The sequence below is a fragment of the Montipora capricornis genome, chromosome 5, assembly GCF_036669925.1.
Source record: "Montipora capricornis isolate CH-2021 chromosome 5, ASM3666992v2, whole genome shotgun sequence".
In the NCBI taxonomy this organism is placed as follows: domain Eukaryota; kingdom Metazoa; phylum Cnidaria; class Anthozoa; order Scleractinia; family Acroporidae; genus Montipora; species Montipora capricornis.
This window is the reverse complement of record NC_090887.1, coordinates 29,162,671-29,185,170: the sequence shown is the minus strand read 5'-3', so window position 1 is coordinate 29,185,170 and position 22,500 is coordinate 29,162,671. Positions and strand designations below refer to the sequence as shown.

Below are 22,500 nucleotides of genomic sequence, written 5' to 3'. Positions count from 1 at the left end.
ATTACCTCAACCATAATTGAATAACCATGAAATATGAGATAAAATTTTCGGATTAACATTGCTTGCGGGAGGATCCGTGAAATTTATTGCTGTTTATTGTCATGGTCTCGAAATATTACAAAATTAGGTACAAATCTGGAGGAAATAACAAAATAAAGCCTTTTTAGTTGTATTTACGTTTGTCTAGGCGGTTTTCTTATTAGTTACGTCTTGCATAAACGAATTATGGCTTCTGGAAATATACCTCCTCAGAGCAGGGAAGTCGTTGTCAGAGGAGATGGAAATTTTTTGTATTGCTCTTTGGAGGGATGAAATAAGCGATGAGAAACATGTGGTAATCCATAGGTTAAGTTCTTGTTTGATTGAGAAAAATTCAACAGTTTTTGAACCGCTGCTATTTCTACAAACTCGATGATTCTGCTCAGGCAAACCATTTCAATCTCGTTCTGCCTCGAGGCAGCCGTTTTAATGCTCCTCTTCCATAGAATATAGCAGACTCTGTTTCGATAGATTTAGACAAGACTGGGAATTCATATCTGATATGCCGGGCAGCTGTTACATGTAAACAAACCTTTTCTTCTGTCAAACTAGCATCTACATGTATTAAAGTCACTGGACCTAAGCAAATTTGTCACGCTCCACTTTGACTTCGACCAATACAAAAGCGTCATCTTCATGTACTAGTTCTCTGTAGATCTGATCTTTGGAGCAGGTCTCTGAGGTTTTAGTACTCCCACAATCATACTCTGTTATGTACAAAGTTGGTGTTGGACAATCAGAGGTTCTGCAACCTCGTACAAAATTATTTCAACAGACCTTTGTAATTATCGAAACCTTGAATTGGTCGCGATTAATAGCTCTCGCCCACGACAAAACATTATTGTTATTCCTGGGTGAGTAAGATATTCCAACGTGAGGAAGAATCTTTTGCTTCTCTGGGTACCTTTGATCATTGTCACAACCCCACACAGCACAATGATTGCCACTAGGCATATTTCCAATACTATTTGAATTGCTGAGTTTAGAAATAGGCAAAAAACGAGCCCATACACTCGTAAATACAACTGAAAAGGCTTTATTGAGTTATTTCCTTGAGATTTATTCCTAATGTAATATTTTGAGACCATTTCACAATAAACCTTACGCTAGCAAGGAAGTTAATCAGCAAATGTTATCTCCTATTTCACGGATATTCGAACAAAAACTTACACTTGCCACATGTCAACATTGTCAAGACCGATTTCTGATAAAACTGTGTGGAAAAAAAGCATTGATGTCTCTCCAAAATCAATTTTTTGGATGTCGAATAAGTTTCTGCCACACATTTTCTCACAGCAACTTACAATGTTTGTCCCCTGGCTATCCCAGAGCCCTTTGCGTATAAAGCACGGATCCAATTACTAGCAAATCATTCATTGAGGGGAGATTTGAATAGATCTTGAGCAGGGACGGTACAAAATATGGACTCCTAAACTGTACCTCCTTCCTGGACCCCACTCGAGAGAAGAAAATAATCGTTTTCACAGTGACGTCATCAAAGCGCAATGTTTTCCGTTATAGATGGCCTACAATTGTAGAAATAAATCTTCTTTCAAGTTTCCAGTTCTGTGACGTCTACAGCAATTGTCACTATTTGGTTAAAAATAATAATTATAATAATCTCAATCCCTATGAATCTCAGCAGTTTGAGCCTTTCAAGTACATTATGAGATGTGTTTATACCCATGTATTTTATCTCATGAGCGAAAAGCAAGCATTTTCATTGTAAAATGACTGCTACAATGTAGATGTTTTCCTTGATTACCGGCCGCCATATTGGTGGACAACATGGTGTCTCTATACGAAACTCTATAAAGTTGCGTCAAACGTTTCGACAAATAACTCAGAAACGATGTACCGCACAGACCTGAGAAATGGAGAGGTGGTAAAAATATTTGTTTCCTACAACATTCCAAGTTCTTGACCTTTTTCATTGTGCTGTCGAAAACTCAGTATGACAATATTACGGTGGTCATGCTGTCCTTGACTTATGAACTTTATTGGACTTTGTTTCTTTTCTTTGATGTCATTGATTAGATGTTTACTTGATTTTCTTGTTATTCCTCTCTTTTGATAGCTTCAAATAGTTTGACCTCGCTTTATTATTTGCATGCAGAGAATATTTTCGAGAACAATCTAGAAACCGAGATTCAAGTTATATGATTTATGCGTTTCCAGCACACGTGTTAAGAGTTCTCAGAGAAAAAAGCTTTTATTATCGACATGTGCTTGTGATGACGAAAAAAATCTTTTAAATATATTGAGAATTCGTGTTTAAAATGTGAATCTTCAGAGTCACTGCTTTTGAAAAACCAACGGGCCAACTAGAAAATTCCCCACACATCGATTTTAAATTTATGTTTTTGTTGCGTGGCACTGTAGACTATCGATAGTTTGAGGTACGAGAAGCAAAACAGAGATACAACGCGTATCTTAATTCTTCCATTCGCGCATAATTCACAATTCCTTAGGCCTTTGACCACAACCCTTATCAAAAAAGGCAAACTGAAAGTATACTTCAAGTATACTGCAAGTATACTGCATTTACTGAAAGTACACTTTAAGTATACTCCAGTTACTGAAGTATAGATGGAGTAGAAAATTTAAGTATACTTAAAGTATACTGGTTGTTTTCCCTCCAATAGAAGTTTAATGTAAGTATACTTAAAAGGTACTTCAAAAGTGGAAGTTACACCAGCTGTTATATGAAGTAGGAATTAAGTATACTGAAAATGTACTTCTGCAAGAGAAAACACTTCCTTTATTATTTTGAAGACTCTATGTATTAAATGAAAGTCCTCAGAGCAAGAGAAAATCAGTATCATGGTTATTAATATCATTTTTGAGCATCGCATAATGATACAGTTATTTATTTTGCACATGACCAAATTAGTTGATTCCGTGTCGGTGCCATTGTACTGCAAATAACCAGCATGCTTGGTTAAAATGCTTCATTATTCAGATTTTTTGCTCTTGTGGGAAAATTTGGTTAAATTTGCCTGAGAATAAAGGCCACTCAGAGCATTCTGATCTTTGCAGTAAACTAAGCCATCATGCTATTGGATTGAAACATTTGCACTAAATTTTAAGCATAATAGCACAAGGATAGCCAAGCTACCCAATGATTGTTGAGTAAAACATAGTCACAGAGATGTAGATCCAAAATGGGTCTTTACTGCATTCGACAACTATAAAGCATCACACATTGACAGAATTCTTCTTTGAAAGGGTAATTTTGGGATCATGCTCTAAGAGCTGCAAGATTGCAATATATTTTTGTTTACTACAGGAGCAGTTAGTCTTACATTGTGCAGTAAGAGCACAAGGCGGCAAACATTTCAGAAAGTACTGGATCTCTCCAAACCTTAGGTCACCATGTATAAGAAATTCAACTGTGTAGCTGTTTCTTCTCGTACTGGCCTGATAATCAACACACTGAAACATTATTCCGTGCTTCCAGAACCGCTTGAATTTTAATGCACTTAAAACTGGTCCAAGAAGATCTTGAACAACTGCTTTGGTTTGTTCATTCATATCAAACCTTTTGAGGCTGCCAATTGCATACATCTTTTCAGCTATTTTCTCTCTACAACTGGAAAGTGCATGTCCTTCAACAAGATGCTTGTAAAAACTCTTGGCAGCTGATCCTGCAGGAAGCAGAGGGAGCAGTTCAGGAATTTTTTGATGAATGCAAACGGCTTGGGTGATTTAAAAGTCAACATTCTGTGTTCCATGAAAACGTTTTGTCAGTTCCCCATTGTATCCCTCAAACCAGAAGCACGACGTCCCCCATAAAGGACCAAGGTTTCTCACACAGTCCGGAAGATGTAGAAGCATGTGTACATTGTAAGTTTCATATCGCTTTTCATACAAGGTTTCCATCCTAGCACAGAAGTGCGTCAGCAATAAGGAACTCCTTTCAGTGTCATTTGGTGAAATGGAATCTTGAAGAAGTAAAAAAATTGCATTTACTAGGAGAAGAAGGTGCTGGAAATATTCTTCCTCTAACAACCCCCAAAGACAGGGAACAGAATAGAAGAGAAGAAATGAACGCAGCTCAGAGGCTTTAAAGTGTGCAAGATTCTTCAATAGACTTCTGGGGTACGGGTTATAACATTTGAGGGCTTGATTCCTAAGTACCTTTCTTCAAGTTTCTTCATATTACTTGATCCAAGATACCATGGCTTAAGTGAATAAGATTTATCTGTCCACAATGTTAACAGCATCTTTGTAATTCCAAGAAGTACACAGTGCATATAGTCGACGGCAACACCAGAAATAATATCAAAACCTGGGAAAAACATACTCCAAATCATTCCTTTAACCCCTTTTACTGCATTAACTCTACTACTGCCTTTAAGATTCTCTGCTTCTTTGGCAAAATGAAGTGTTTGATCATGTGTCCTCTTCTCGAATGTTCTAGCTGTTGAATGTTTTACTGGTACTTCTTCCTTTTGTGTTAAATGAAAAGGGTATGCCCTTGTGTGTCCCTTTTCACTAGTTTTCACAACTTCTCCCTGGTGAAGGCAATAAGGACATCCAAAGGCTCCATTGAATTGTGACATATTTTGAAACAAACTCTTTGCGGGGGCATCAAAACTTCCACAGAGAACAATACAACGAACAGTCTTTGTCGATCCATCGGAAAAAGTTACTGGTTCACCTATAATAAAAAAAAGTAGTAACACTATTAATAATGCAACTACACATGAGATTAACAACTTATAAACATAAGGTACTAAAAATGTCATGAAAAGTCGTAACTGTTGCGTTCATGGCACTTGACACTCTCCCCACCCCCCCCCCCCCCCCCAAAAAAAAAAACAGCAAGTGATAATTATTGTACCTTAAACTCATTCTCGATTATACACGTACTGACATTACTGTAATAATCAATGGTCCTTACATAAGATCATAAATCATTTGAGAACAGAGAATTTTGTAAAGGACAGATGAAACAAAATTAATCTTCACACAAGAGGTTATTTGACTAACAATTCCAAATATAACTTTATGCCCTATTTCTACTATTACAGTACAAATAGAGCTGATAGTGCATTTATACTCAGAAGACATCTACTGCACTTTGAAAGTAGTACATACAGACAGGGATAGCAATAAACAATTAAAAGGTTTATTGACCTACCATTTCTAAAGAGATTATGAAGAGAGTTTGCAAATGGCTGCAGAAAAGTTCGGGAATCTGGCTTCTTGCGTCCAAACCACAAACCAGCAAACAGACGGTACTTCTTGCTGAACCTAATGTTACAATATCAAGTACAAAATACCAAGTTTTTAGGTGAAATCCAGGAAATAGCATACAGTGGTGTTGCTATTCGCCTAATCTGCAACATGTCAAAATTTAAGTCACGATAAAATGGCTTGTTTTACCCTAAATTGATCTTAAATTTGTATGTTTTAACTAGCCCTTATGTACATCTTGGAGAGTAAAGATATTGAGCTCTAATCAACATTTACATTGAAAATTTTTACCCTGAATGCAATTTTGACATGCCACATCACATAACATCTACATATGTACATCCACTCAAAATATATGTCCTCATTAATCCTTTCAACACCAGAGTACCACTTATACAATGTAGATTTTACTTGTCAATGGGGGTCACCTTAGGGACCACAGATTAAGGCTTAAAGTACCGCCATTGCATCCTGGGACATACTCTTTTTTCTTTGGATGCACAGAATTTAAAACGAAGGGTCCAGAATTTAGTCCAAAGGGACACAAAAAAGAAAATAATGTAATGTTCATGCATATCACAAACACCAGGCAAACATGTGAACGGCATATTTCACAACAAAATTAAACATTCCCATTTCTCAATAAGGAGAAATGATACAGTCATGTAGAGTTCCTCAAATTTCAAGGCAAGCTGTTATTTACGGATTTTTGCAGTCAAGTGATATTATTTTGTCAGCAATTATGTTCAGCTTCAGGAATTAAGTTCTTGTGTTTGAATTCCCATGTGTTGCAACCCTGTTGATGTGAATTCCAGGCGCGCATGTGCGGTTCTTGTTTTGTGCATAACTTGTCCGTTTTGCAAATTATGCAGCTTTTTCGGAGTTAATGTTAAAAATAATGTGTTTAACATGAAACTTAAATGTATTCAGTCGCTTGATTATTAACATTGGCCAAGGCGAAATCACGACCCGAAGATGAACTGTGGATCACTTATACCTATTTGTTTCTTCTTTTGTTCCTAAATTAAACCTTTAGATGATGCTCTTTTTTTTACTGTGGAGATCTAGATCATTTATCAACTGGCGCCAACAGTTCCTACAGCTCACAGATTCCTCGAGATGTTTTCAGATGTGATCAATGGAGCTTTAACATGTTTCAATTTTGATTGATGAATCAACAGACATAACAGTTTCAAAAAAATTGATCATTTTATTTCAAGTACATATTCAAGTGAAGGGATATAACTTCATTGTTGTGCAATTTAGAAATCTGAAAGGGTACTGCAGCAGCAATTAAGATGGAATAGATGGAATATTACTTCTTGAATATCTATTAGCTGGAGGTCCCCAATTTTTTTAAGAAGGGGTCCTCTCCCCCAAGTTTGAAAAGCTGGATACATCTCTGATTTCAGTAAGAGTATTTTGAAAACTAAAGTATAAACAAAATGGTATTAAATAGCTAGTGTATAATATTAAAAAAAAGATAAATACCTTTTTTCTGGGGGGCAACTCATTTACATTGAAGTATAAAGGCCATAAGCCAAAGTTGGATGAACGGAAAATTGAGACACCATCTGTGTTCACCATAAGGGACAAGTGTATTTCTTTATCTCTAGCAGCAGTTGGTGTTCCACGGAAATAACTATTACTATCGAAGTGTTTCTCGTACAGCGCACCATCAAAAATATCCTCAGTATTGTGTATGCACTTTTTACTTCTCCATGTTCGGTAGGAAAGCAAGTCATCTCCTGCATGCTCCAAACCTTTTAACATAACAAAGCAATAATTACACTACATTTCTTGAATAATAGTATGAATTGAAGTATTACTAGTTAGGTAAAGAAACAAATCCATTTGTTAGGTAACACATTAGTAAAAAATGATATGTCCTCTCAACTGAATTTTGGCATGGTGGAATTCTTTCATAGAAATCAATTATTTTTCTCAAATAAGAAGGATTCCGCACACCGGTGGCTCAGTTGATTGAGGTTGTGAGTTCGACTCCAGCCGGACCAACACTTAGGGTCTTAAAATAACTGAGGAGAAAGTGCTGCCTTTGTAATTACATCTGCAAATGGTTAAGACTTTCAATTCTTCTTGGATAAGGACTATAAAACGTCGGCCCCGTCTCACAACCCTTCAATGTTCACAACCCAGTGGGACGTAAAACAACCCACACACTATTCCTGAAGAGTAGGGCATGGAGCTCCCGGTGTTGTGGTCAGGCCTCATTTCATTCATTCATGTGATGGGTGAGATCGCAAATGGACTGATGGCGGCTGCCAGTTGGCGCCTGTATATGCTAATGTCCGAACTCACCCATAGATCACTTGCTTGTAAAGCGCATTTGAATATGCCAATTAAAAATGCGCCATATAAATTCTTTACCGTTACCATCACCATTATTGTCTTTTAAAAAATATGGCTGCAGTAATATGTATACTCCACTCCAGTGCATAACTTCATCTGCTTTGCGTGTTTCTCAGTTTATGCAAGATAATGGATAAATGGAAAGAAACAAGAAGCTCACAAAATTAATTCTTATAAAGTGCAAGCAGCACAGTCTTATGCACCAATGAGCAATGGTAACTTCTCTAGTCCTGCAAAGAAACTGTATCCTACCATTGCTGGTGTCAATTGTGTTCTTAAAAGCTGTAGCCCTATCAGTAGAATATTAGCTTCAAATTCCAAAAAATTCACGAAGTAACTTTGTTGTTTTGGCACAATGGTTAGGTAAAAGACAATGAAGCTCAACCAATGTAAGCAAATCAGAAAGGGCGACTCCAGAAAGAGTATGTCTAATGCAAAACGTTACAATTAGCAGCATGCTTATTCCAAGTGACAAACGACATCCTGGGTAAAGAGGGTTGCACCCATCGTGGTTTTCACTGGCACTCATTTCATCAGTTTCTTCATCTGTATAAGTCTCCATATCATCAAGAAAATCATCAGCAAATAAATCATCAGGATCGTCTTGTGCACAATCGGTATACAGGGCTGGTTCGCTAGTCATCAATATTTCATCACTGACTGCTTTAAACCCACAAGTCTTTTCTGCGGAATAAGAGAAGTTGGAAGTGTAGGTTTCCTTGACTCTATCCTCACAAGAGCTCATCTCGTGCGACTGAAAATCATCCGAAGGCGAAAATAAATTTGAAACGTCGGCAGATGATGAATCAGCGCAGAAATCCTCACAAGCGCTGCTGATGTTTAAGAGCGGCTCTCAGCAATTTTCACCTAAGACCGTGCAAGATAAAAAAATCGAAAATTGCCAAACTTTGCCACAATAAAGGACTACCAAAACCATTTTTAGAAAAATATGTTTTAGTTTGTTTCGATCATTATTTTACCTGGACGGCGACTTTTTCGGTATGGGGCCTTGTGAGCGAGTGAAAACGACTCCAAAATGTTGCTTGTTTGAATCGCTATTTTCGAAATAACGAATGAGTAACTTGAAAATCAAAACAACATGGCACATCTAGAGTAATTCATTCACCCTTTAGCGCTGTTAACGGTACAATATACCAAAAATGGAATTTTTGACCAAATTTTAAATCTTAACCTTTTTTACATTGGTTACAGAGTGCCAAATTTGTGCGAAATTCGACTGTCAAAAAAGCATCCTGGTACATGGCTTTCTCAAACGAGACGATATTCATCGGAATAAGCAATGTTTCTGCTGCAATTAAATTCAATAAAATTTTTGGGTAAATGAAACGGACGATTTTGAGGCCCAAGTTCAACTTGCTGTTTGTCAACAAAAGTCGACCTTTGACCACCAAAGCGGAGGCGAGGTATATTGAAATCACACACGCTAACCTCGATTTATTCACTGAACAATTCGAGTCTTTAGGTTTACTGGAACTACTGTAGGTAAAATGGAACGTGTCATTGAAATTTGTAACTGTCTTGGTTTAAGAGTGACATATCCCGTAATTAAAATAACTGACCTAAATATTTGCATACTAGTAAGATTCATTCCATGCCATATTTTTACGCAAACAAGTTTCCTTAATTCACTTTCTGAACATACCTGCAAAACAAACAAAGAAAGGTATCCCCTTTTATATAAGTATACGCTGGTTGGATTTTCCTCGAACCCCGCAAACGACCATCGAACCAGTCGAACGCTTTGTGACCTTCGTGACTTGTGCCGTGATTGTGTCGTCGGAGCTGTCACGCAAGAGCTTAGGACAAAGCATACAGACCAATGGCTTCATGCGGTTATTCTGAGTTTGTTGGGGGAATTAGTGGCCCAAGTTCTGATAATCCAGCAAACGTTCAATGCGTAACAGTAGCAAAATGTGACAAGGACACCAAGGCACACTTGAGAAGTTATAAAGTCTCGGCTTGTTCTCTGGATACATAGGCTAGGCTTTTGCTCGCACGGGCAGGTAAGCTTTAACTGAAATCACTTAATTAAGATACTGAGCAGAAAATCACTTTGCGAAATCCGCAGATACTACCTATTACAGACTTAATGTCGAAAGCAGAATACCCGCCCACAAGAAATGGACCCTAAAAACACTGCTGCCGCAGTGTCGCAGTCGTGTGCCGCACCGCGGCACTGCGGCACTAGCCAGTCTACTCAGCTCAATTTAACCTTAAAACGCTCCTTTGTGGACGGGTATTCAGCAATCGCTCCAATTGCGAAAATCGAGTTAGCAAGATATGTAAGACCATGCAATCGTGTATCGTTGTACGAGACTGCGAGCACTCACTTTTCCAGTTGTCCCTGAAGCGAGTACACTGATCAGCACAGCCGGATTGTATCACTGCCCGTGAGACTAACTGTTCTTGCTTTCTTATCAATTGTTTTCAAAGGTGTTTTTGAGATATACGATATCATTTTGGGTACGCCGATTTGCCCACGGCATAAAGGTAAAGGTAAAGGTAAATTCACGTTATTTAAGGACGGTGCCTACTATTGTTATTGCGCATACCTTCTGCGCATCTCCAGATACTCGGATTTCCTATCGCCGATTCTTACTAATACATTGCTTTGTTGTTTTAAATCTTTTTACAAATATTATTCATGAATTATCTTTGAAAAATGCGTTGTTATCCCCAGTTTTCTTTTTGGATTTCAATAACACTTGTTAAGATCTCCATTTCCCGCATAATCATAAACCGGGGTAAAAATATCTTTAATTAGTAGACATCGTCCATAACGTCGGTATTTCCTTCTGCTACGAGGCTGGTATCAATGGAAGCCGACGGTGCGCCCTTTACCTCCCTCCCTCTGTCAGTGCTCCGTTTTAAGGGGATTTAAAGCTATAGCTACACGGATCAGAGGAAAGTCGAAACAGACGTTGAAGTCACCGAGAATCAAACGGGGGACCTCACGCTCCGAAAGCCGCGCACTACCCATCTGAGGCACGACTGCTCAGATTTGGAATCCGATAGAGATGTAATAAGAAAAATCGCGCCCGCCCACATGAATGGGCATCACACATGGCAGTGAAAGGGGAGCGCAGATTAACGCTTCCCCAGTCTCAAAAACTTGACTTGCGCTTGACAACTACTTATGATCAAAGTTGTAACACAGTGGCGAAGTCTTACCTGGCTTCCAGTTCTTTCTTTTCGCCAAGACGATTGTTTGGGCTATTGCGGTTTCCGAGTTGAAGAAAGGATTCCTATGCACCCATATTCTTTTTTCAGGATCAGCTGTGTTGTTACATCGAGGGGTAACGCATCTTTCAGGCATTTTTTCGCATCAACTCTCAAATCCTCATGTTCTCTGACCACGTGTTCCTGAATCTACGATATAAGTCGAGGGAAGACTACAGCGAGTGGTATGCCAAAATGGCGGGCAATTTGCATGCAACTTAAAAAGTCGTAGAAAATTCGGCTCTCGTTTGAATGGAAAAATCCTTTCGCTAAAGTTCATTTTTCAATATGGACTTTCAAAAGGGAAAATAATCTTTTTTTACGTTATGGCCACTTTAACTGCAATGTTATGATACCATATGAAACACCAATAAATGCTTGACCAAATGCACACATTAATGTGACGTAGTAGGTTACCATGGAAACAAATGAGCCACGAAAAAACACGCTATATATTATCTTTAAACGCGTATATCTCAAAAACGAACTCGGTGCAGTGAGTCCCATTTTTTATTGCTGGGGAGTAATTGGCACGCTAAGGCAAAACTCATTGCAAAATTTAAGAAAATAGGCGCGCCATTTCCGACATCATACCTGTCTCCTCTTCATACCCGTTCTAAGTTTTTGTTATGAAAATTAGTTTTTATTCATATGTTAAGTAGAACTAATTACCATAACAAAAACTTCGCACTTTGACTCGCTTTGAAGAGGAGGCAGACATTAACTCGGAAATGGCCAATTATCTGCAAGAGATTCATAGCCACCTTCACAATTGGGAAGGTTTCTGGATTGAGTAAACATCAGTGTTTTCGACACATACAACGGAATTAGCATGGTTCTGGTCAATAGAATTCTCTAAAACCCGCAGACCACCACACCGTGTATGTCTTGTATAGGTTGGAAAATTACCCAGGATTTATTGTTCGTTAAAGCTCACAGAGAGAGCGCAATTTATTCAAAGACTAGGTGCAAGTTTCATTCAGAAAATGTGATTGAAATATATTTTCAAGAAAAAATAATGGCGCAAGGTGGCTGTACGGCTGTGAGGGTGTATATATTTCTTGTTTTACCAATATTTCGTCATTAGAAAACTAGGTATAGGGTTACAGATATATTATTATGATCATGATATTTATGTAATAATATTATATAAATTATTCATAATACCAGTATATATTATATAATACATGTTATTATTAAATTTATCTACTACTACTACTACTAATAATATTATTATTATCCATTGAAATGTATGTCAGAAAATAAGCCGGGAGACAACTAGCTTTGTAAGCTCCACTAAAATTCGAGGATAAATAAAGTTATGCATGAATGAATGTACTGTATTCCACAGTGGGGTTAGAACTTACGCGATGCCACAGGAATCAGTACTAGGAGTAGTCTTTGAAGTTTTTGAGACGGAGCAAGGTTTAAACCGCGTTCCCCTTTCACTGCCATGTCTGATGCCATTCATGTGGGCGGGCGCGATTTTTCTTATTACGTCTCCATCAGATTCCAAATCGATCACGATGCCATGGGCAAATTGTCGTACCCAAAATGATATCGTATATCTCAAAAACACCTTTGAAAGCAATTGATTTGAAAGCAATTGATAAGAAAGCAATAACCGTTAGTCTAGGGCAGTGATAAAATCCGGCTGTGCTGATCAATGTACTCGCTTCAGGGACAACTGGAAAAGTGAGTGCTCGCAGTCTCGTACAACGATACACGATTGTATGGTCTTACATATCTTGCTAACTCGATTTTCGCAATTAGAGCGATTGCTGAATACTCGTCCACAAAGGAGCGTTTTAAGGTTAAATTGAGCTGAGTAGACTTGCTAGTGCCGCGGTGCGGCACACGGCTGCGACACTGCGGTAGCAGTGTTTTTAGGGTCCATTTCTTGTGGGTGGGTATTCTGCTTTCGACATTAAGTCTGTAATAGGTAGTATCTGCGGATTTCGCAAAGTGATTTTCTGCTCAATATCTTAATTAAGTGATTTCAGTTAAAGCTTACCTGCCCGTGCGAGCAAAAGCCTAGCCTATGTATCCAGAGAACAAGCCGACACTTTGTAACTTCTCAAGTGTGCCTTGGTGTCCTTATCACATTTTGCTATTGTTACGCATTGAACGTTTGCTGGATTATCAGAACTTGGGCCACTAATTCCCCCAACAAACTCAGAATAACCGCATGAAGCCATTGGTCTGTATGCTTTGTCCTAAGCTCTTGCGTGACAGCTCTGACGACACAATCACGGCACAAGTCACGAAGGTCACAAAGCGTTCGACTGGTTCGATGGTCGTTTGAGGGCTTCGGGGAAAATCCAACCAGCGTATACTTATATAAAGGGGGATACCTTTCTTTGTTTGTTTTGCAGGTATGTTCAAAAAGTGAATTAAGGAAACTTATTTGGGTAAAAATATGGCATGGAATGAATGTTACTAGTAAGCAAATTTTTAGGTCAGTTATTTTAATTACGGGATATGTCACTCTTAAACCAAGACAGTTAAAAATTTCAATGACACGTTCCATTTTACCTACAGTAGTTCCAGTAAACCTAAGGACTCGAATTGTTCAGTGAATAAATCGAGATTAGCGTGTGTGATTTCAATATACCTCGCCTCCGCTTTGGTGGTCAAAGGTCGACTTTTGTTGACAAACAGCAAGTTGAACTTGGGCCTCAAAATCGTCCGTTTCAATTACCCAAAAATTTTATTGAATTTAATTGCAGCAGAAACATTGCTTATTCCGATGAATATCGTCTCGTTTGAGAAAGCCATGTACCAGGATGCTTTTTTGACAGTCGAATTTCGCACAAATTTGGCACTCTGTAACCAATGTAAAAAAGGTTAAGATTTAAAATTTGGTCAAAAATTCCATTTTTGGTATATTGTACCGTTAACAGCGCTAAAGGGTGAATGAATTACTCTAGATGTGCCATGTTGTTTTGATTTTCAAGTTACTCATTCGTTATTTCGAAAATAGCGATTCAAACAAGCAACATTTTGGAGTCGTTTTCACTCGCTCACAAGGCCCCATACCGAAAAAGTCGCCGTCCAGGTAAAATAATGATCGAAACAAACTAAAACATATTTTTCTAAAAATGGTTTTGGTAGTCCTTTATTGTGAGAAAATTTGGCAATTTTCGATTTTTTTATCTTGCACGGTCTTAGGTGAAAATTGCTGAGAGGCGCTCTTAAGTCAGTTCCAGTTACTACGTATACACTCGTTTTAATGCATCCAGGTTCCTGTTCCGCTGCCGAATTCATGCTTAAAACTTCGGCTTTCTTTTTCCATCTATACTTCGTAGTTCTTGGAACCTTTATTCCAGTGGAAGAATCCGATAAATACTGCAAATACGGTCCTCTGCGTTTGCGATCGTCCGCCATGATGCTCAGCCTCTTGCTCAGCTCCAGTCCCACTCATTCACCTTACCTGAGCCCACAATCAATTTACCCAGGATTCCTAGATGTGAGAGCGCGCGATTTTTGCAACACGAGTGACAACACGAGTTAGGAGAAGGTTTATAGAACGATTGTCACTTGATTTTTCTCTCTGGTTCAGCCTTCATTTAGTCATGCCGAGTAAGAGATCGAACAATGCTCCAACCCGAATGGAAGATCAAGGTTTGTGAACTTTTATAGTAATGCAAATAACTCTAATTATAGCACTGACTAGTGCAGGCTTTGTTCTTCGATCAATGATCGGGAATCAACAATGAAAAATCGATTGAAGCCGAAGCTTTATATAATGAATGTTCTTGATATTCTGACGACTATTTTTAGCCTTTTATATAGACTTGACAACTTAGTATTTAAAATATTCCGTTGAGATACTTCGTAATGTATGGAAATTTCTTTGTTTGTGAGCGCATACGTGGCTCGACGCTCAAGGTACTTTGAAAACGGCTTGTTCAGCATCACTTTTCCATTTTTAAAATTTACTTGATTTGATGACATAAGTGAAAAATATAAACGAGAATGCATTGTATTTTGTAGTCCAATAGATTTAAAAGTCGGCTTTACTGCAGAATAGAGTTAACTGAATAGAGTGTAATGTGAAGTGCTAGATTTCTATCCCATATGAACCATGTGAGCGTTAGCCCTACTGATGGAAATGGGCCCACACAAGGACAGAGAAAAACTCTGACCAGGGTGGGAACTCATGGGTTCAGTTCCCGCCCTGGTCAGAGTTTTTCTCTGTCCTTGTGTGGGCCCATTTCCATCAGTAGGGCTAACGCTCACATGGTTCATATGGGATAGAAATCTAGCACTTCACATTACACTCTATTCAGTTAACTCTGTTTAAAATATAAGTGCTACACGGCCAACGTTTGTATAAACGTGACCTTTCCTTGTACTTTTACTGCAGAATACCCTGCCACTTATTCCTTATAATAAGAATAGTGTCTGTTGTATTCGGACTCGTTCTTCAAAGAACGCCGCCAAATGTGAACAAAGGTGGCAGGGTATTCAGCTAAAATCCTGGTCTGATCGAAACTGTATCACCAGCAAAAGTACAGTAGAACCCAGAATCAAGCGTGGCAACATCAACTGTAAGTTATACATGTATATAAATTTTAAATCATATGCAATTGATCTTGATCTAGATATTTCAGGCCTTCACAGGTTTTGAATTTTGCAGGAAAAGTGTAATGGACCATTCCATTTGATATATGCACCCCCCTGCTGAGGGGGTTTGAATTCCTTGGGGGGTGGGTAGGGGTAATTTCTGAGGGGGTAAGGCAGGCAGCTTCTGTCATCTTTGAACAAAATGGTCCTTTTTCGGAGGGGAAGGAGGGAAATGTATTGGCTCTTTGCTCTTCTTTATCCTAAGGGGGTAAGTTCTTATAGACACTCTCAGGTGCATGTATTAAATGGAATGGAATGCATCCTGATTTTGCAATTAAAATGTACAAGCTTTTAGAGCTATTTATGTGAATTGCGGCCATTTCACTAACGCCCAGTTCGCCAAAAAGTTTCATTTTTTTTTAAAGTTTGGAGAGTTTGCACATTTTAAGTCGGTGGACTAGTCGTTTGCAAAACAACCAGTTACCTTTTTTGTGCTTCTAGTGAAGATGTGAAGTAATAATTGCCACATTACAACAAAAATTAATGTGGACCTACAGTATTAAAGTCATGTGTAATTAGTGATAATTTTTACAATATTTCACTTGTCTCTTTCTTTTGCTCGTGTAGTATACTACCTGGTCCAGTTTGTTGACGATGGAATTTTTGACATGAAAACAGCGACGGATATAAGAACAAGAGACGATAACAGAAAAGAAGCATGTTATGGTGAATTATTTTACTTATGCACCATAATGTATGAAAGTGGTGAGAAACGACACAATGTATTATAATTATTTAGTATCACCTTAATAGTGGTTGCCGATAGCAAGTTAAGTCAGTGCTGTGAGGGGATCCCAGAAATATGACAAAAAGCTTTATTTGCATGACCATACTTGAACAAATACACATTTAGTCGATGAAAGTAAATGGGTAAGATTGAGTGTTGGAACGCCAATATATCGAAAGCCCAGGCCTCACACGGGCAGTCCTAGACGGTCACGAATAGTGTGCTGCTTGCTAAGGCTCGCAGCAATTAAGTATTACCGGTAAATTGAAATCGAACACGTACCTAAAGCCACAACCCTCTTTCTTGTAATCAAGGCATGGTTTGAAGAAAAATTGTAGTTATTTGAGAGCCTTTTAACTAACATTTGTTGTAAATGATCAATGTCACAAAACAAGCCAGGGCAGTCTATACTTAGAAAAAGTCTGCATGATCATTATCAATTACGCAACTTTCTGAACAAAATAATGTATTAATAATACATTACATGTTAGAATCATTTGGTCTTTCTATTTTGATTTTAAACTACAGATGACAAAGAGGATGTCATGAAGAGAAAAAATGGAATGGAGAAATTGAAGAGCACCAAGTCAAACAAGCCAGTTAAAAGAAAATTGATAACAAATGACTCCAAGAAAAAAGAAAATGAAGTGAAAGATCAAAGAAAATCGAGGAAAAGTGTCAACCAGGAAGAAACTGTTAGACGAAAAGCTGAACGCGAGAAGAAACAGGCAGAAAAGGAACAAGCTAAAGCACTTAAGGAAAGAGAGAAAGCAGAAAATGAGAAAAGAAAAGCAGCATTAAGTGAAAGGGATAATCATGTTGTCGCAGCAATGAGTTCTTTGGCAGAATCCCTCCATGAACAGAGTTCATCAGTTAGACAAAACCAGGCAGAAGCTAATTTTGGCAATGAAGAAATGTCTGACAATGAAGTTCTATACCTTGATGATTTTGATAATACTGGTACTGTTTCAGTATCAACTGATTCTGCATCCTCCTACAACAGGAATCAGCAGAATGACTCTGTAAACAAAAGAACACCTCTTACACAGCTGACGCCCCTGCAACCACCCAAGAACCAAAACAGTACTCCAAGAAACACTGTTGGCGAAAGGCTTCCAAGAAGAAAGGATTCAAACTATGAAGCTCAAGCCCTTGATAACTTTGATGATGCAGATATTGTTTCTGAGTGCTCTGCCATGATTCAACTGCCAACTGATTCTGTAAGCAACTGCAGAAGGAAACATGATAATTTAATGGGGGCAGCAACCAGCCACTTAGTGAACAATTGTTGACACCAGAACAGTTATCCCCTCGATTGCAAAGCTACCCAACAACTTCTGTAACATCCCATAAAAACCAAAACGTTTTGTACAATTCTCCCAGAAGCACTGTTGGTGGAAAGAGACCACGACAATTTACTCCAGAGTTTCTAAGACAGCAAGAAAGGGTGGGTGGGTGGAAAGAGGCCCAGGTCACGATTTTGCCTTTCTTCAGATATAGAATCCTGCCAGAACTGTAAGGAGTACAAGATAATTATTGAGAGGCAAAAACAAGAAATTGTTCAACTCAAGGACCAAGGTACTGTATATTTGATCTACACCTAAGGAAAGAATTTATTATTCCTACGCTGTTAATCAGTTGTTTTCACCTTTCATGTGTATTATGTTGAAACCACTAATTACATTTTGGGCCCGTCCCAAAACCGTACAGTGTACTTAATCTCCGTAGGACGTTATCTCTGAATCTCACCTAGGGGGGTTGGTATGTGGATGAGATTAAAATGGACTGATAGTGACAGTCCAAGGTGCCTTGACATGCTGATATCTGATCTTAATCTACAGAAATGCATTGTCATATTCATAGGTTGTGGCTTCTGTTTGTATTTTCTAGTAATAAAGATAAGCAGAAAAATTATTTTTCTTTTCTTGCATAATTCTGTACAGTTAACTGCCCAGGCACTTGTTGAGGACTGTTGATCTCTTGTGGTTACAAACTGGGGTACCTTTAGGGAACTTGTCTGTCAGTCTCTTATCTTCGTACAATATTCTTGTTCTCATGCACAGTCAACATAAATATTTAGTAGGTTTTTTATTGGCTGTCTTCACATTTTAGTAACTGGTGACATGAGAAGAGTTCAGGAAGAGTTCATTTTAGACAGATTATATTTTGTCAACTGATGGTACAGCTGTAGTCATGATTCATAGAACAGTCGTAAATGAGTGAATCTGAGTAGCATTTCTCCAAAATAATATAGTTAGAATTATATTATAATATGTTATTATTACAATAAGCTTCAGTTGCAACTTGAGACTAACGTTTTTCTCCTGTTGTCAGTTAAAGGTCGTTATGAGGAGTTGCCGAGGCCTGGAAAAGTACCTCAAGTTGTGGCAGACCGCTTCAAGGTAAAACTAAACCAATCGACCATTCAGTCTGTACTTTTGCATTTTGCCCGGGCAACCCAAAATTTGTCTGGACAAGTATATCATAAGATGTACTTGCCCGGTTGAGGACTTCGATAAAGAATGAGTATGGATCCCTGAAACTTGCAATGGCACTGGGAAACAACTTTCAGCAGGCATTGCACTGTGTAACGAAAATAAAAGTGTCAGAACTTCTTCAGGAATGTTGAAACTGGTCTCAAAATGTTGTAACAGATTCCTGTAAAATGTCCTTGGCCAAATTGTTTCAGTTTCTGATTGGCTCACACAGCGTAGCATGACAAGACTGAGTGAGACCAGTTTTATGAAGTGGCATTACACAGTAAAACTCCTGTTTTTATCACCACTGCCACCCTTGCAATGCCTGCTAAAACTTGTTTCACAGCCCCATTGCACACAAGTTTCAGCTGAAAGTTTTAACGTGTTACAGGGGGTTTAGGCACACCTTCTGGCACATATTTTGTACCAGACTCACAATGTAGTGAAAGCCAGATTGTTGAAGGTGGAATCAGAAGCACAACAACCAAAAAAACAAAACACCATTAACCTTTTGTAGGGTATCTGACATTCAGAAGAAAGGTTCAATAATCATAAGTGTCGTATAGATTCAATAAAAAGGACACCCTTCACTCTAACTGAAAAAACTGACAAACTTGTACTCTGTTTCCTTTTCAGATGGTTGAACTATCAAGAGGAAGAGGGGTCTTTTTGTATGAAGACCAGTTAATAAATGCAAAAAGCAAAAGCAGCTCCACTTCTGATGCATGCTTTTTGCTGAGCTGTTTTTATAAAAATGAAGAGCTTGTAGGAAGAAACCTGACAGGGGCAAATGAAAAAGAATCAGTACATCCTGACATACTTTCGTCAATATTGGGTAAGAACATGGACCTTCACAATCATAAACATCACTTTTATCAAGGTTTCAAATATATTGATTGCCGCAATGAAACAAAGCAAAAGATTTGTGCAAGTCAGGCTTCTATAATAAAACTATTGAGATTTGAGTTGAGTTTATGTAAAAAACTCAACTCTTAAAAAGTGAGCATGTACTAGCACAACTGCATGGATGTCATTCTTGACAAAACCTTAAAATTGATGCCCAGTTTGCATATTCCAGATTTACTCTTTCATTCTTATGATAATCATCAGTAAAAGCCCTCTTTTTAATCCTTATGAAATCCTTTTTGTCACAACACTAGTAATAAGTTTAAATTAATTTGTGGGAATGGTATTAAGTCTTTCAATGTTTCTGCCTGTTTTGAAGGTTTAAACATGTATAATTTTACCTTAATGTACATTTTCTTTGCAGATTTTGCTGTCAAGGCTGGGGGAAAGCAGGCAGCAATAAAGCAGGCCCAGCGCAACAAATTAAGTTCTATTACCACAAGGGCAAGTGGGTGGCAGCCACCTAGAAAAGCATAACCTTTGTGCATTTTCAGGCCAATTTAAGAAGATTAGCTAAAATAGTGTTTATTTGTACTGAAAGTGACTATCCTTTGCTCAGTAGTTTTTTTGTGTGACATGGCAATTGATTAATTGGCATCCAAGCTGAGGTGACAGAATTTAAATCAGAAAGTCATCATTGACCTCCTTGACTCCTCAAGTAATCTTGATCACTTATGTTAATTCATCATCTGAGTACAGGCTAATCATGCACTCCCTTTGTAAACAATTAAAATCATATCCTGTTTCTGGATATTTTTCTGTGTTTATCTTTACATACATCTTATAACAATTTATGTATTTGTTTCTTTAGTATGTATTTTTCGTTATACACAGCAATTTGCACATCAATGAAAAGTGACACGCTATCATTGCAATAATATTTTTGTGAAAGATATGATAAATCAATAATAATTATTCAAACATTGATAAAAAATAGAAAAAGCAACAGTAAATTTTAACAGCTATTTTTTAATATATGGTTTTTGTTGTCCAAAAGATGGACTGGATGTATATAAAGGAGTGATATTTTAAGAATTTGTGACCAGATAATAATAAAAACTACTCAAACACATAAATGAGACTGTCTTTGAATTTGTATTATATATATGTAATACTCTGGGCCTTATTTTGTGCTCCTTAGAGGGTAGAAAAATAAATGGTGAGTATACTCACAATGAGGCGTTTCCTGTAGAAAATAATAACAAAGACAAGAAAAGTACAGAGCTAATCGGTTAATGTATTTCGGTGTGCTGTTTCATTTACACTCAGTATTGGGAACTCTTTGCCTTTCTTTGACGCTGAAATGCTACTGGGACTAACTATGGTTAATATGTGTACGATGTTTCTCTTTGTAAGCATAATGATTGTTTATTTTTGATAAAAAATACTAGTTTTAGAGAGATCAACATCATCATATTCTCTAAGGATAGCCTCATTAGTAAAATAATCAATGACAATTAAATTATATATTTTTTTAAAATCCTAATCGATTTAACCCATGAAATAAGTAAAAAAATTCTCGAAGCTAAAAACCGTCTAGTCTTGCGGTTTATAATAACGTTTTTACAATATTGGCTATTTCTTTTGTGTTCTTTTTTGCTCGCAACCATTTCGAAGAGCGATGCTTATCATCGTTTAGAAATTTGATGGCCATCAATAGACACACTATACTACAAAGACCCACACATCCGTGATTAGTCTTGTTAGGATTCACCAAGCTACAGAATTGAGGTGGAGGTAGTTTTAGCAAAGACCACATAATGTCATGATCTAAAAAGAATCACACCACAAGTTGTACATGATCACTATTAAAACAATTCGTGTTTATTAACACATCTACATGTTCCCAATTGTTTTCTAGACACCGAGAACAAATCATCACGCTACGATTGGGGTGTAGAGGACATCTACAAAGGGTCGTTGTTGGTATGTTTCATTTTTTGAGTGAAATGCGACACAACACACTCACCATCTCTACCTCCATTAAAATATTTAAAATTGACCACTCCTATACGTAAAGTGTGACAATCGTAACATAATTTGACGTGTGATTCGTAAGTCATGCAATAATGTATTATTAAATGATTATTAGTATCATTTCGACAAAAGTCACATTTTTTTGGAAATCGGTCGAAAACCTAAGAAAAAACACCAAAAACATTCAATGCAGTTTTATAACAAAAAATCATGTGAAATCATCATGTAATCATGTGTTATTCGCCAGACACGTCATTCTACAATCGTATGACAAAAATCACAACTCACAAGCTTAAAATAAAGCAAATAACGAAAAAAACCAGACATACGCAATCTATTGCCCTTTTCGTAAAACAAAGCAATCAAAAGTGCCATTACTCCACAAAAACCAGTGCAAGGATGAATCGCTTTACGTCCCACACCAAAACAAAAATCCAGAGGAGCAAACTGTAAGCATTTTTGATGATTTAAACGTATATATTTGGCTGAAAAATTCAACAATAACAACACATTTTCAATGGATTGTAATCCTCATCTTCATCACTGGACGACCAATATAAAATGGTATCACATATATACGTGTTGATCGTTTAATGGCATGTGACACACTAGACATTTGTCTGTAAAAAACAAAAAAAAGTGGATGGTAAGTCTTTTTGTTTTACACGAAATCCTACTCACCTAAGTTTTTTTTTCTATTATTAGCCAATTTTATCATCGATTCAGCGTAGTATTAATCAATTTCTTATCATCGACCTACTATTCAACGAATTATTTTCGAATTAGTAGCAATCTACACCTGTACACACAACACGCGTATATTAAATGATAATAGAGTGTTTTTCTGTTCATAGGTGAAGACTGAAGCAGACCAGCCTAGTGCGCAGGGACAGCCACAGTTGCCCAATTTGCCAAGTCTACCAACTCTGGAGG

General features: G+C 37.6%; 1 protein-coding gene and 1 pseudogene across 1 annotated transcript in view; both read right to left on the bottom strand.

The window, feature by feature from the left end:
- Positions 1 to 3,237: 3,237 nt before the first annotated feature.
- LOC138048654 (uncharacterized) lies at positions 3,238 to 8,356 on the bottom strand (annotated as a pseudogene).
- Positions 8,357 to 15,052: 6,696 nt separating this feature from the next.
- LOC138050040 (sentrin-specific protease 7-like) overlaps positions 15,053 to 22,500 on the bottom strand; it is a 124,615-nt gene continuing 117,167 nt past the window's right edge. Inside the window, exon 17 of the transcript XR_011132541.1 lies at positions 15,053 to 15,149. The gene's annotated coding sequence lies outside the window, so the exon portion shown is untranslated. The remainder of the gene's footprint in view (positions 15,150 to 22,500) is intronic.